Source organism: Schistocerca gregaria, chromosome 4 (assembly GCF_023897955.1).
Source record: "Schistocerca gregaria isolate iqSchGreg1 chromosome 4, iqSchGreg1.2, whole genome shotgun sequence".
NCBI classification, from domain to species: domain Eukaryota; kingdom Metazoa; phylum Arthropoda; class Insecta; order Orthoptera; family Acrididae; genus Schistocerca; species Schistocerca gregaria.
Window position 1 is genome coordinate 678,617,744 of NC_064923.1, and position 15,601 is coordinate 678,633,344.

The 15,601-nt window shown below is 39.8% G+C and overlaps 1 long non-coding RNA gene across 1 annotated transcript; it reads right to left on the bottom strand.

Moving 5' to 3' along the window:
- Positions 1 to 519: 519 nt before the first annotated feature.
- On the bottom strand, positions 520 to 1,131 carry LOC126266704 (uncharacterized). The gene is made up of 2 exons (XR_007548907.1): positions 900 to 1,131; positions 520 to 762 (listed from the first exon to the last, which is right to left on the bottom strand). It is a non-coding gene; the product is annotated as an uncharacterized LOC126266704 (long non-coding RNA).
- Between the last annotated feature and the right edge of the window lie 14,470 nt (positions 1,132 to 15,601).

A 15,601-nucleotide genomic window follows, 5' to 3' on the forward strand; every position in this document is an offset into this window, starting at 1 on the left:
ATGGAAGCATTTTCGGATTACTATTACAATACAGTAAACTGATTCTAAGTAGTTGTGTATTCCCAAACAGCTTCAACTTATCTATTAGCTAGCCACATGGATAGTTGCTGTTATAATTAGAGTATTAAAACACTAAAGAAGTGAATTTATTTTTCTGAATGTTCACATTTCACACACCACGATCAATCGGGGCATAAAAATACCAGTCACTAAAGAAACAACAACTCCGTTGGAATTTGAAGGCAGTTTATAAAAGCAAAAACAGTTATGAAATTACTGCCTTTTTCTCTAAACACTTCCTTACATTTTCGACACGTTCTATGTCTTTTTTAAAATTTCGCCATTTTTGTTTCAGATTCTCCATTTCGTGACAAATACAGCCACCAATTAGCAGTTCGGGTTTCTTGTGCCTTGTTCTAAACATTCGCTCTGCGACAGGTTGCTTCCTTCTTTCCAAGGCCGAGCGCAGTTCTTCATCGACTTTTTTTTTAATCTTCATAAGGTCTTCTCGCCTAATTGCCTGCAGTTTAGCCCTATACTGTTCTTTCGACAGCTTCCCGTTATACTTACGAACGAGCGAGTCCACGGACAATTGTCCATAAATTTCACGCTTCCTCTGCATTCTGAGTTTCAGCTCTAACGACCTGGGCACTGTTCCTGCTGGAAGCGATATGGTGCGGCCATCCTCCGCACCGCAGACAGGACAGCCCTTCTCAGTAGTTTCCACCTGCGCACCTCCGATCAAGACTCCCTCGTTGAAAGCTGTAAAAAAGAGGAAAATTGAAAATTTCATTGAAGTTGGCCTAAATGCTTTCGTGGGTAAGATATTAATCTTAAACGAATTTATTACTGCAGTGCAGTAATTTTGTATCACTCTAGTAGAAAAAAGAAAGTCTCACCTTCCATGGTTTACTAGTGAGGGAAGATCTGCTGCTACGCTAAACAAAACCAAATCGATTAAATGCAGAGGCTTCCAACAGTCCACAGCAAACGTAGAGACTAAAACGTGTTTTAGATTTCACAGATACCACTACTCTACGAAACTGAAGACGCTTGCTATTCCCACGTGCTCCTCGAACAGACAGAACTATTATCCCGATCGTAAGTACAGTTGGTCGATCGTTGGAATGACGTCATTTCCCCCACGTCATAGGGACACTGTGATACGGATACGTGAGGGTACTATGCATCGAAAGTTGGCGCGACAATTAAGAATCAAATCACGTCGATCCCGCATCAACCCCTGGTGTGTCGGATGGCTGGTACAACTCGAGGAAAAAGGAACAGTTTACTTTTAATTTCACTTCTACTTCGTCCCGCAGACTTCCAAGTTCTGTCCATCAACTCTTAGTATCTGCAGTTTTTAAAATGTTTGGTTGGATATTATCTCTAATCACATACTAGGAGAGTTTTTCCTTACTACGCATCTGTTTCATCAAATCTTTGACATAGGAATGGCTTCATTATAACATTACACAGTTTAAAATATATGGTATGTTACTGGTGCAGTAAACTGATTCAGTACCATAAGTAATTTCAAGCACATAATACATAACAGTTAAACCCTGCAAGATTACACACTAAAATGCATGTACAATCAAATACATAGTGCAATAAATCACAAAGCTATTTTTGATACATGATAGAAAGAGGGAGAAATTGGTATTTATGTCAACAGATATTCATTTACACGTAATGGCACATATCCTGCAAATGCGGTTTTAGAGCCCTAATGAAGTTTTGTATATATTTTCTCGTCTTCTTGTGGTGGGAATCTTTATTGTGAAGTTGTTTTCCCAGTATGTAGAGGCCCATTTTTTCTAAAAGTTGTCACTGTGGAAGTCAAATGTTTGCTTGCAGGATGTTTGATTTGTACATACTGCTTTGTTTTAGACTCTGAAATTTGCTTTATGTAATTAACTACCTCAAGAATGTACAAGGATGGCAGTGCTAGTGTCTGGAGTGCTTTAAAAATGGGTTTGCAAGAGTTCCTGGGTTCTGTAATTTCAACTGCCTTTATGGTCCTCTTTGTGCAATGAAACTGCTTTTGCTTATTGGCGACTTCCTCCAAAAAATTGTCCCATATTACAGCAGTGATTCTGCTTAGGTATAATGCATGTTTTTAATGTTTCATTTGTTGTACACGAAGGAAGCATTTTTACATCATAGCGTATTGTGCTTAGCTTCTTGCTGATATAATTGAAGTGTGTGTCCCACTTCATGTTTATCTGAATCCATATTCCTAGAATTTATGTTGAGATTAGAATTTCTAATTGCTTAACAAATAGATTTATAGTGAGAGTAAACAGGTGTTTGTTTCATGTGGTATAAAGGTGCATTATGCACTGTGCCAGTTTTCTCAGTGTTAATAACAAAACTGAACAAAATCGTTAGTGGTGAACCATTCTGCAATGTGTGTGGTTCAGTTTTGTATTTGATATTGTACTGCTGCAGCAGTTTCATGTTTTGTCAATATATTTGTATTATCTGCAAATTTTATATATTTCTGTAAGTTGCTGAGTGACTACTTCATTGGCAGATCTTAAGGACAACAGCGGACCAGAAATAGAACCTTGGGGTCCACCATATTTAGTTAATTTGGTTTTAGACAGGTAGATATACATAATGTTTTCTTCATGATACTTGATTTCTACTATCTGCTCTCTGATTTTCATGTATGATGTCAACCATTCGTGAACCAAACCCTAATTCGTACACATTCCAATTTTTGAAACAGTAATTTGTGGTGTCTCACATAGGTTGTTGTGATGTCAAATATATTGCCAATATTTGTCTTTATGATCTGGTGTCATAAATGCTTCATTAAAAAAAATCAAAAAAGGCAATTTCTGTCGATTTGTGTCTTCTGAATCCTTTTTGGGTACTTACTTTTCTCGACAAACGTAAATAAGTATTTTGTAGGATGTTTTCTACAGTATTTTAGAAAAACCAGACAGCAAGGTACGGGTCTGTAGTTCTTTTCATTTCTCTTATCTCCCTTCTTGAACAGAAGCCTTACATTCACAATTTTTAGTTTTTCTGGAAAAACACCACTACACAGTAAGAAGCAGATTAGATTAGATAAGATATACTTTTCATTCGAATACATCTATAGTGAAGAGATCCTCCAGGACTTAGAACACGTCATAAAAACAAGAACACATGGTAAATATTTACAAGGGAAAACAGAAATCCTAATATACCTCACAAAGGTCGCGAATGAAATGGTCATCATGGATGTGAAAAACGTAGAATTTTCATTTAAAAACTAAAAATAATTTGTTACAAAGTATGTAAATGTTCAGTACACTCAGATAGTATATCAGCAGCATGCCACTTGGATCTAATAAGAAATTCCTCAATGAATTAAAAGAGGTTGGTCACCAATAAATCCTTTAGGATTATCTTAAATTTGACTTAATTAGATGTTAAATTTTCTATCACTGCTGGCAACTTCCTGAAAATGTGTGTTCATCAATCATGAGCACCTTTTTTGGCCAAAGTAGATGATTTTAATTTTTGTGAAGAGTAGTCTCCTTTCTAGTATTGATTACATGATCTGAGCCATGAGTTTGACAAAGATATACATTTTTAAAGACGAATTTCATTGAGGAATAAATATATTGGGAGACAGTGATTAGTATACCTAGCTCCCTAAACAGGCCTCTTCAGCCTGTTTTTGAGTTCACACCGTAAATAATTCTTATTACACATGTTTTGATGCGGAAAACTTTAGTTTTCTTAATAAGTTACCCCAAAACTTAATCCTATAGAGACGTTATGTAATGAAAGTAGACATAGTATAACATGATTATTGCATTTGCCGATCTTTCTAGGTTGTAGTTGATTTGCTTTTTATTGCAATGTTTTTATCGCCCACATATAAAACAAATTTGGCATCTGTTAACCTAACAGATGAAAGATCTTTGTATACACAAAAAAGTAATGGCCCTAAAATGGAAGTAAAAAGGTGAGTTAGAGCTTAGTATATATTTTTAAATGTGTCAACGTGAACACTGTATATGTCTGAGGAAAACTGTGATTTTAATTTCTTCATACACATCCAGTCACATTAATGTGACCACCTGTCAAAACCCTTAATAACAACCTTTTCCAATGTGGTCTACTACGAGACTTGCAGAAAGAGAGACAATGTAATTCTGGAAGGTACCAACAGGGATGCAGAGCCTTGCTGCCTCCAGTGCAATGACCAACTGCACTAGGTTTCTCAGTTGAGAATCCATGGTGTGAACAACCAGACTGAGATGGTCCTATAGATTCTGAATGGACTTAAACTTGGTGGCCTTGAGAATATGGTAAACTCCTCCCGTTGCTCTTTGAACCACAAATGCACACAGTAAGCTGTGTGACACATTGCATTGTCCTGCTGATGGATGTCATCATGCTGACAAAAAACAAATTGCATGTAGGTGTGGATGAATTGTCCCATTGTGGGATGGTACATGCATAAAGAACACAGTTCGCAGGTAGCCTTGAACTACAGAATCTATTTCTCTAAGGAAGCAACAAGAAAACATGAATAACAGAAATTGAATCTCTACAAAAAATGAGAGATTTTCCTGATCTGATAAGAACAACTGTCACTCTGTGAATACAGTTCTAAGAAGGTGCAAGAGGAAACGCTCAGTCTGATACCACAGATTACTCTCCATGGTCAGAATTAGTTGTGATCACGATTGGTGGTGCATTTGCTTTGTCTTCATATGGTAGTGCTGTATCGGTGACTAGTTGTATACTGGGTGGTAGACTCAGCAGCACAGTCTATTAAGGAGCTCAGGCTTCAGTCCTATATAGGCCAACCGGCGTAGGGATATAATGAAATGACCGGCGTCATATGGCTTAGAGGATGCGAAATAATGCCAGCTGTGTCCAGTGATAGTGGCACCCTCCACACTGAAACGGATGGCACAGTGAAGTCGAACAGTGTCAGCTGCAGGCGTCTGGTGTGATAGCAAACCCGCAGGGCATTGCTAAGTGGCAGATGTGCCAGAACATCAGGCACCAAAGGTAGACAGCATTTCTCTTCCCTTCAAAGAGAGATGGCGAAGCAGTCTTCGAATTTATGGGGGCTGTACTGGAGGCAACAGTCAAGGACATACCACTCGTCTTCCCTTTGGACAGCAGGCTGGGGAACTGGATGGGGAGCATAGGCGCCATCAAAGAGGAGAGGCCACTGCTCTGCCTGGAGAATGGACGAGATGGTTGGGGCCATGACCAGGAGTGAATGGCACAGAGTGGCAGTTAGGTAGAGGCATGTGGTGAGCGCGAAGGTGCCTGTTGGGAAGCAATCCCCATGTGTGAGAGAAAGCAGATGTCTGGAAGCCTGGAACGAGAGACGAGGGTGGAACATAGGAAACAGGCAGGAAGAAGAGCTGTGAGTGGGCCATGTGCATGCCCTTTGAATGGTGTGGGCGGGCCTGTGATTGGTGCAGAGAGTGCAGGCGGGCTGGTGGAATCCATGGAGGGTGCCGCCGAAGCCAGCAGCATGTGTCCTGAGGCACTGGAGAAGGGGACAGACAGGAGGTGCTTGGTACAGTACTAGAAGGCATGCAGCGTGAGGCATTCTGAGGTTGTCTGTGAGGAGGCCTGAAGAAAAAAAAAAAACAAAAACGTGCAGAGACGTTATCGAGCCTCTTCTCTTTGGAGGAAGATGGTGAACCCTTCTGGAGGTGTAGACAGTAACTGTAGTGGAGGCCACAGGCAAGGACATAGCAGTAGACATGATCCCCAAGGGTATATTCATACCTGTGTTGACTCACTGCGCTTTCCATAATCGTGAGATCATCCAGGGAATGCCAAGGAAACATTTCCCTGACTATAACTCATGCAGGTTATTCGCTTCACCAATGGCCAGACGTCCTATGGAGCATATAACGGATTCATCCGAAAAGGCCATATGTCGCCATGCAGTGAACATCCAGTTGCAGTATTGACGTGCAAATTCCAGCCTTGCTAGACGATGAGCAGCAGTCAGATTCAGTGCATGAACAAGGCACCTTCTGCAGCGATCCATATGCAGCAATGTTCACTGAACAGACTTTGTGGAGACACTACTGGTAGTCTCTTGGTTCATCTAGATGGTGAGTTGGTCAACAGGTGTACACTTGTTCACCCGTGCAAATCTCCTTAACAGTCATTCCACCCTTGGCTCGAAAGTCAATGATGGTGCCCTTTTGACATCAAATCAATCGCTCCATTTCCACATTGCACGAACGACTGAATTGTTTGCAGTGTCCCCCGAAGTGCTTTATACACCCTCCACTGCTAGTACTGCCACCTGCCATAATTTTAATTAAGATCTGTTTGTGTCTTTTAAAATAAGCATAAAATTCTGGGGTTGTTTAAGTTTTTTTTATCTGATAGAGACTGATTTGATTTGATTTTGGCAGGGAGCTAAAACAGTTCAGGTCTAACCCACCACTGCCTGCACAGATTCCGAGATTATTGTGCAGTATCCCTCCCTTTGTATCTAGTAAAGACAGACAGTGCCCTTAAATAGTGCAAGGAGTCCCTTTACCACATTCTGTATCCTTTGCTCTCCAATGACATTCATTCGAAGATTAGATGTGATGCAGTTTCTTCAATCTCATCACAGATCCTACATTTAGGGTCTTCTTCCGTTATACCCATTGTGTGTATATGTTTTTTTTTTCTCCACGGCCGCTCATCAGCTCAGTCATGAGTTTGATCTCTTTCCTGTTCAATCCCAGGATTACAGAGCGTCTTCCAAAACGTGGGCATCATTACCTTACCATGTTTTTGTTTATGGACCTTGGTCCAATATTGTACGTGCTGTTTCCTGAGCCAATTCGATAGTTCTCCTCCACGTATGCCCTGAATTCAGTAACTTCAGCTTGGAATACAGAGGCCAGTTTTCCTAGAGAGATGATGCCCTCCAGTCTGAACCCCATACACCCCTGCCCCAACGCCTTGGTCTGATTTCGACCCATCAGTGAACCAAACAATGTCCCCCATACGATGTTGAACTGTTTTTCCCACTGCTCACTGCTTCCAATTATTATATTGTAAGAATTGTTGAAGCAGTAGGGAATTATTATACAGTCGGCAGGTATTTCCCCAGCCATTTCTGTGTTTACCTCACTCGCTATGTTAGTGTGTGATTCTGGATATCCCAATGAGATCCAGTTTTTGCCAGTTTTAAGTCTGTATGCCCAGCTGCTGCCTCCACCTTGACCTAAACGTGCAGTGGAGACATGTCTACCATGGCTTCCATCCCAGCGGTTGGCGTGCTGCTAATTCCGCCAGTTATGGCTAAGCATGGCAGTCTCTGCACCTCAAAAAGCTCCTTAGCTGCAACCCGCTGTTCTACCTTCTTCCGCCACACTACAGCCCAGCAGGAAATCCTAGGTCTAACCACTGTGGTGTATATCCAGTGCATACCTCAGGGGCTTAGGCCCAGTTTTTATCAGTACTTTTTGCTCTGGAGCAGGTACTCATAATGTGAGGAGTCCACGTTAGTTTCTCATCTAAGGTTACCCCTAGATATTTCACTATCCCCTTCACAGATAGAGTTGCATAGAAGAGCTTTGGATTCCAACTTGAGTGTTGGATATGCCTCTTCGTAAATGGCACCACAACAGTCTTCTTAGGATTAACCCTCAGATCCTGTTTAATGCACCAATTTTGCACAATGTCCAATCTTCCTTATGCCATATTTCTAACTGTGTCAGTAAATTTGCCAAGTACTACTATTACAAGGTCATCTGCGTATCCTTGGTAGAAGCATTGCCTGGAATTTAGTTCCTCAATGAGTCCGTTCACCACTAGATTCCACAATAAAGGGGCTAGAACGCCTCCTTTTGGGCAGCCTCTAGTGGTGTTAATTACCCTCTTTTCATTCATCATGGTAGCCTTTACCTTCCTTCCAATAAGCATGGCCCTGGTCCATCTACATATAGTGATCCTTAGATTATGCCCCTCTGCTGCCATTACCATGGAATTGAAAGTCGTGTTACTGAAGGCCCTCTCAATATCCAGGAAGATGCAGAGGGCTATTTCTTGGAAGCAAAGTGTTTTCTCCACCCTCCCAACGAGTTGGTGGAGAACTGTCTCAGATGATTTACCTGGTTGATATGCGTGTTGTTTTTAATGTAGAGGGGGCCCTAATTATCCTCCTCTCCCCTACATATACACTAACCAGTTTTTCCAATGTTTTGAGAATGAAGGACAGACTGATTAGTCTCATATCCTTAGGCTTGGTATGATCAATTGTCCCTGGCTTTGGTATGAAGACAACCTTCACTGCCCTCCAAACATTGGAAATGATTTCTACTGCTAGGCTAACCCTGAATAGCCTGCACAGGACTCATGACTTTCTCTCCTGCCTGTTGCAGGAGAGCTGGAAAAATTCCATCTGGGCCATGTGGCTTGAACGGTTGGAATGTTCCCACAGCCTACTGGATTTTATTAAAGTCTACACACTCCTTGGTTGATTTCCAGTCCTCTCTTCAAGTGCTTGAGAACCATTGTCTCTCTAGGATCACATTCTGGTCTGTGTTGTCCAGCAGAGCATATTAAGAAAAGTGAGTCTGGAGGAGCAGTTCCAGTGTCTCATGTGCTGTCTTTGTATATTCCCCAACCTCCTTCCTCAACGTATCTCCTGGATTGATTGGTACTCCAGTGAGGATTCTGTGAAGCCTGGCTTGAACAGCTGAGCTCTCCACTTCCTCACAGAATGCCTTCCAGGTTGCCTTCTTTGCTTGTCTGATTGCAAGGTTGTAGTTGACAAGGGCCTCACGCTATTTAGCCCATTGTTCTTTATGTCTCACAATCTTAAAGAGTCTTCGTGCCTGTTTTCTTTGAATTTCTAAATTATTATTGCACCAAGGCACACTCCTATTTGTGCACTTCTTGTTGACTGTGCAGTTGTCCTGATATGAGGTTACTATGGCAGAGGTAACAGCCTCTGCTACTTCCTTACTACTTGATTTCTTATCGATATTTTATTTTCCAATAAGCCTAAGTCAATGTCCCTCCTATATGTCTCCCAGTCTGTTTTCCTGGGATTCCTACAGATCATGGTCTGTGTGATTCCCATTTCAACCTTGAATTTAATGTACTTATGGTCCAATGAGGATGGCTCTAATATCACATGCCATTGTTTGACATAGCTACCCATCATCTTGGAACCAAAAGTTCTGTCAGTTACTTCTTCCATTCTGCTATTCCTGAATGTAGGTTTACTGCCCCTATTCAGGACCTCCAAGTTGTTAGCTAAAGGTGTTGGTGTCCTTGCTGCCCCACACTAGGTTGTGGGCTTTGGCATCGCATCCCACCAGTCTCCTCACCTCCAAAGGAGGAGGAGGAGAGCTGCCTTTGTAAGGAAGGTATGATGAGGCCAAAATAATTTCCCTAGTGATACCTTCCTCACGTTGCTGCATTTTAATGGTCACTAGGTCGCTAGAGCAAAAATCCATCACTGGCATGAAAAAATTCCATTTCTTACATAGATGCATGTTTTGGAGTTTTTTAGATTTCTATTATAAATCAGCTTACCTCCAGTGCCACCGAGGCTCGATGTGCCCCCTCCATATATATGTAGGGTTCTTGTATCAGGGCCACGTCCACTTCCCGCCCCCTCAAGCAGAGGCTCAGGACAGTAGAGACCCCTTTCCTGTGCATATCTAGTCTCCGTCTTGCTGCCATGGTTGCCTTTGAGGTCTTTGAGAACCATGACAGTGACCTGCGAGAACCCTTAAAAAAAATTTCAGGTCCTGCTCTTACATTGCCTTCAGGGGCTTCTCTCCAATTTCCACCACCATGGTTCATCCTTCTGGTACAACCTTCTCGTAGATCACTCTCGAGTCTTCTGTCGAGACTTTTGGGTTCTGAGCCCCTATTTTCTCGAACAGAGTCTTAGGAGAGACATCGTTAAGGATCTTTGGTACACATATTGGTACCTTTGTGGTCTTAAGAAGTTCCCCTGCCGTCTTGACCAGCAGCTTTGCATCTTCCCACAGGGATATCATGGGCACCTTATCCTTAAGCTATTCCACCATGTGCACCCACTCACAGACAAAAATAAGGGCACTATGATCTAGACTGTCTTGAAGTTGGTTCCTCTACCAGCGTCCCCCCCAATCTTTTCAAAGAAGGCCATCTGTACAGATTCCTCCTGTTGCAAGGTCATGGCCACCAGGAAGGCTCCTGGCTAACAGCCATCTCAAAAACCGAGACTGCAATACTATAGGTCTGTTCCCCTATTTCTTTTCTCGGTTTTTTTTTTCTGGGCTCACTCATCCAGGGAGGAGGGACTCTTAGATTCCCCCATTATCCTCTTGCTGCCTGTCTTCGACATTGTGGAGGTCTGTTTATCCCCTCCAACTTGAGACAGTTTTTCTTGGCGTCTTAAGTTCAAGTCCCTTTAATTCCCTCCACTTGTTTTTAGGAAGCAATTCTTTCCCTTCCTTTTACCTCTGTTCCCTGGGTAGTTTCCTCCATGGGGCCCAGGACAAGGTTTTAATCTTGATTTGGTCCAACTTCTCGATTACAGTTTTCATTTCTGGCTCAGGTCTAGATCCTGATTCAGTAGTGGGAATGTTTTCCATCAGTCCTGACACCAATGTTGGATGTTTGAGGTCTCAGCATGCCCCTCAGTTTGTTTTTCTTAATTTTCTTTAACCGAGTCCTATTTGGTCCCACGAGATATGGAGATCTACACGGTCCACACCATGAATTCCCATCATGGTGTAAGGCTACTTACTCAGAGAGGTCACCTGGAATCCCTGAGGCTCCGTTTGTGGCACATCTTCCCATGTGCCACACACCCTTCAGCACAGATTGCATCACACCATGGGTTGGTCCATTCGCTGAGGCCTTTCTGGCAGTATAGGTCCTCTACCTTCAGCATAGACCTCAGCTTCATGTGGTTAAGCAAGCCTCTCCACCCAAACGGACAGTGCTTCATCAAGATGGTGTCCCACAGAGAGGTCTGATAGAGAAATCTTTTCTCCTTCAGTGAAACTTGTATGCCTGGTGCGAGCCAACAACTTTTTATACTTTGTCATGATTTTCCTTTTTCTGCTTAGGAAGCAGTGCTAGTGCGATTTAATAACTTTGTTTTACTTCCAACAGAGCCACATCGTTGCACAGAGCAGATTTATGATCTCATCACCTTCTTTTATATGTTTTTATTCCATGTCTTGTACAGGCTGTTTGCAGCATTAATTGTATATTCAATAGCAGTTTCCAGTTTCACCACTCACGAAAGCAATGTGTCAATAAAACAACTTTAGCACTGTGTTTTAAATTTAGGACAGACTCAATTTCAAAACCATGTTTTCACTTACAGAGCCAAAATATCATAAGCAACTTATACGCAAAGGGTTACATCATCAGTTTCTAATATCCAATATCTTGTGGTGATATACGATTTCTACATGCACTCAGTTCTCTACTATGGGATTCTATTCTGGAGATCAGAAGTAGCAAACATGGAAACAATTTTTAAACAACAGTAAGAACAATAAAAATACTAACTAAAGGTAGTAGTTGGACTCATTGTAAAGAACTATTTTTAAAAAACTAGCTATCCTTCCTACACCAAATGAGTGTATCTAATATATTGCTGTGCAAATCAGGGCAAACTTTACTATACTTTCACTAATAGTGGAAGTTATAAATAATTTTCTGAGTGTGTTATATGATAAAAATTGTTGTTAGTGTCTTTCTTTATACACAGCATGATAAACAATGTATTTTTGGTGCAGTCTCTCCTGTCATGACTGGTCAAAAAAGAAAACAACTCAGACTCCTCCTAAACAGGCCCCAGAAGGTCCAACAGTACTGACCAACTGCCATGTCGTCCTCAGCCAGAATGCATCAATGGATGTGAATACGGAGGAGCATGTGGTCAACACACCACTCTACAGGGCTTTGTCAGCTTTCACGATTGGTGCCGCTACTTCTCAATTAAGTAGTTTGTAATTTGGCCTGACAAGAGTTGAATGCTCTCCTCTGATGACAGCACTCGGCAGACCCCGACTGTCACCCACCCTAATGCTAGCCAAGCTCGACAGTACTTAGCTCTGGTGATCTGATACAAACTACTGTTACCACTGGCTGCACGGCCATTTACAGTCATGACTGGCAAACAGTGCACATCTAGTAGTCTAGTACATAATTTGGAACAAGAGCCAGTTTGGCATCACATTACAAAGAAAAACAAACAAAAAAACTCAGACATATTTTCTGTCTGGGAATAAAATTGTATAATGAATTTCCCAGGGAGATAAAAAAGATTACTAAAATACACATATTTAAAAAGGCAGCTAAAATATTCTTCAAAAGTAATGCATACTACACAATTAAAGAATACTGATACAACTCAGACCACTAATTAACATTGAATGGGTATAACTGCAACACTCTGTCACAGTACAATGCATGATCACAACATAATGCTTTCACAATAAAATCATGTGCCAACATCTACAGTTCATGTTAATAATGCCTTGTGATTATTCATAGCTCAGCACCTTGCTCATCATGGGGCAATGCTTACTCAGTTTTTCAGGTGGACTGAGGGAAGGACACTGAGCTGTGTTTGGGGCATAGCTGTATTCTTATGTGCCTAGAATAAGTTTTCTAAACAGGCGAGTCGGTACAAGGTGAATAGCAGAATATTAGTGGTCTAGGAGTCACTAGTGGGAGTCCCCAGTGTTTGCAGTGACATACTGAAAAACTACATTTTATGTTGCAAGTTAACAGGAGCATGTTGTGTGTAAATCAAAGAACATTGTACAATAGTGACCAACCAAATGAGTCAGTGCAATTGTTAAGTCACTGACTTCTTGTTTGAGAGAATGGAGTTTGCCCCATCTGGCTATTGTGATTTAGGTTTTCTGTTATTATCTTAATTCATGTCAGGCCAATGCAGAAATGTTCCTTCTTCAGGACCATAGCCAAACACCTGTCTTACCCTTGTAAAAGTGTTGCTTATTTGTATATTCTCATTGTGTTACAATGAAAAACCCTGTATCGTTGTGAGGAAACCCCTGTGTTTAAAATTAAATCAGATCAAATCATATTATTTACAAAACTTTCAAAGCCTTTAAAGTGGAAGTGACAATGCCAGAAGGATAACCTTCATGATTTAGGGCGTAAGGAATGTATTGCTCTGATAAGTTATCCTTGTCGTGATAAACTATGATTTGCCTGATCTTTGCCTATGTCCACAAGAAATGTGATGGATGAAGTGGTATTTAATTACTGAGTGAGTGTAATTAAAAATTCTTGCGCATTTTAATTGGTATATAAACATGACTATGTTAGTTTTTGCTAACTGGTTTTGTGTTAAGACTAGAAGCATGTGGATTCCAGTGTTATAGACTTGTCTTTTATGTGGTTGAATTACATGCAGTAGCTAAGCAAAATGTAATAAACAGTGTGAAAAATATGTACATCAATTACTGTTGTGATCTGATTTTTAATTTAGCAATGCTTTGATGTGTTTTGTTATATATCCTTTCCATTGCTTTGATTGAATTCTTCTGAATTAGAAGAAAAGCATTTAAATTTCTGATGTTTCACATAGCACTGATCAGTAACTTAAACAGATTGAAAAATGCAAAATATACTACTCTTACATATTCTAAAGTTACACAGGTCATCAGTCCTCTCATAAAATTATGCCATTCTTTGTAAGCTAATTTTAATGTGTTTAACAAGAGAGTTTGATATTACTGTGTTGGCAAGTATAACTTCTAAAAACAGATATGTATTTTATTCCTCTATTTGGCACTTTTGAATAAACTGGTTATTTTTTTAGTTTAATAGAAAATCATTTGCTTTAAATCAAGGTCGTGCACTTCCTTTTACCAAATTCGAGGTTTTCATAAGGACATCCAATACAGGCTTTACATACGAAAATTGTATCATATGAATACAGATATTTCTTTATACCATTATTTTCTGATAATTGCAAAGGAATAGAAGATTATTTTATTTTGATCCCTGTAGCACACCATTTGATCCTCATGTGAGTTTTACAGTTGAGTCCACAATTCACAACCTGCTTTCTCTTATAAAGATATGATCTGACTAGCTTTAAAGATTTGCTGCAAATTTCACAGCACTCCAGAGAGTAAAACAGATTGGTAAACACAATGGTAGCTTTGCTAAGATCACAGAAAGTAATCCATGTATGATCTTCAAATTCTGGGAAAATGTATCTCACTAAAAGGCACACCTGATATTTCATTCATATAGCCAAACTCTGATGTGCTTTTTTATACCAATACAGCATTCTAACACATTATGTTTACAAAGAGTCTGACAGTTACAGGCTTTGGTCAAATCAATCTGTAGTTAGCAGGTTCAGATTGCACCTATCCTAAAAAACTGAGTCACCCTGTATGTGTTTTTGGAATCAGAAAAGACATCTTCTGCAAGACATAGTTTTATAGAGTACATGTTAATTATTTCAGAGAGCTTCTTGACATTTTGTAATGAACAGTTACAGGCTTTGGTCAAATCAATTCTAGTTAGCAGGTTCAGATTGCACCTATCCTAAAAAACTGAGTCACCCTGTATGTGTTTTTGGAATCAGAAAAGACATCTTCTGCAAGGCATAGTTTTATAGAGTACATGTTAATTATTTCAGAGAGCTTCTTGACATTTTGTAATGAACCCCATGATATGAACTTCTCGTGTGTCTGACAGTGGTAATTTTTTCATATTTCATTCATTTCCCATGTTTATTAAATGACGATCTTTGAGATTATGATTGAAATTTGTGTTATTAACATAATCTTTGTATGTTACATTATATTTATAGATCATCTTTTTGATTTTTCTCTACATGGTATACAAATTAATTATTGTAAATCCTAGCTCGTATAATGACTATATTATTGGGCTTTCTGGTTTCATCTTAGTTCTTAGTACTGATTTTTGCTATTCATTATTAAATTGGTGATGTATCTTTCTTTAGCAAATTGCAGCAAATTTCTTGTGTAATTTTTTTACTTGTTTTTACATCTTCACTAATTTCATTTGCTTCTTTAAGTTCATTCAGGTCCTTCAACAGAAAGGGTTCATTTGTAGATTTTCTAATTCTCTGATGTACTACAGTTTTGCCCTTTTTACTCTATTATTAGCCTTTGAAACAGAGTGAGGATCTAAGATATTTGCTTATATTTAATCACTTCAGGAGGTTTCATAGACCACTTAGGAATTATGTACATCTTTTAAATAACGCAACCCATTTAGATATACTGAGCTAGTGTATTAGTTTGCTTGTATTGTATTTTGTTAGTACTAAGGTATTGTTTCATTTTGGAAACTTTTGTAGTTGCTTATTCCTATTTCAATACTCATATAGAATATACTTCCTTTCTTTTGCATCAGATTTCACTATCAGTGTGAATGCTTTTTTTGTTTTAACTATTACTGCTTAATTTTCCTGAAATGGATTGTGTAATGTAAGTTTGTGTCTGTATGTATCACTTCCACAAGATTTAAAGTTGTTTAGGATTATGTATAGGTGGCCTGACTTTAGGGTATGAATAAGCGGTTTCAGTTACATTGATGAAGCAAATAACATATGATCTCACATCCA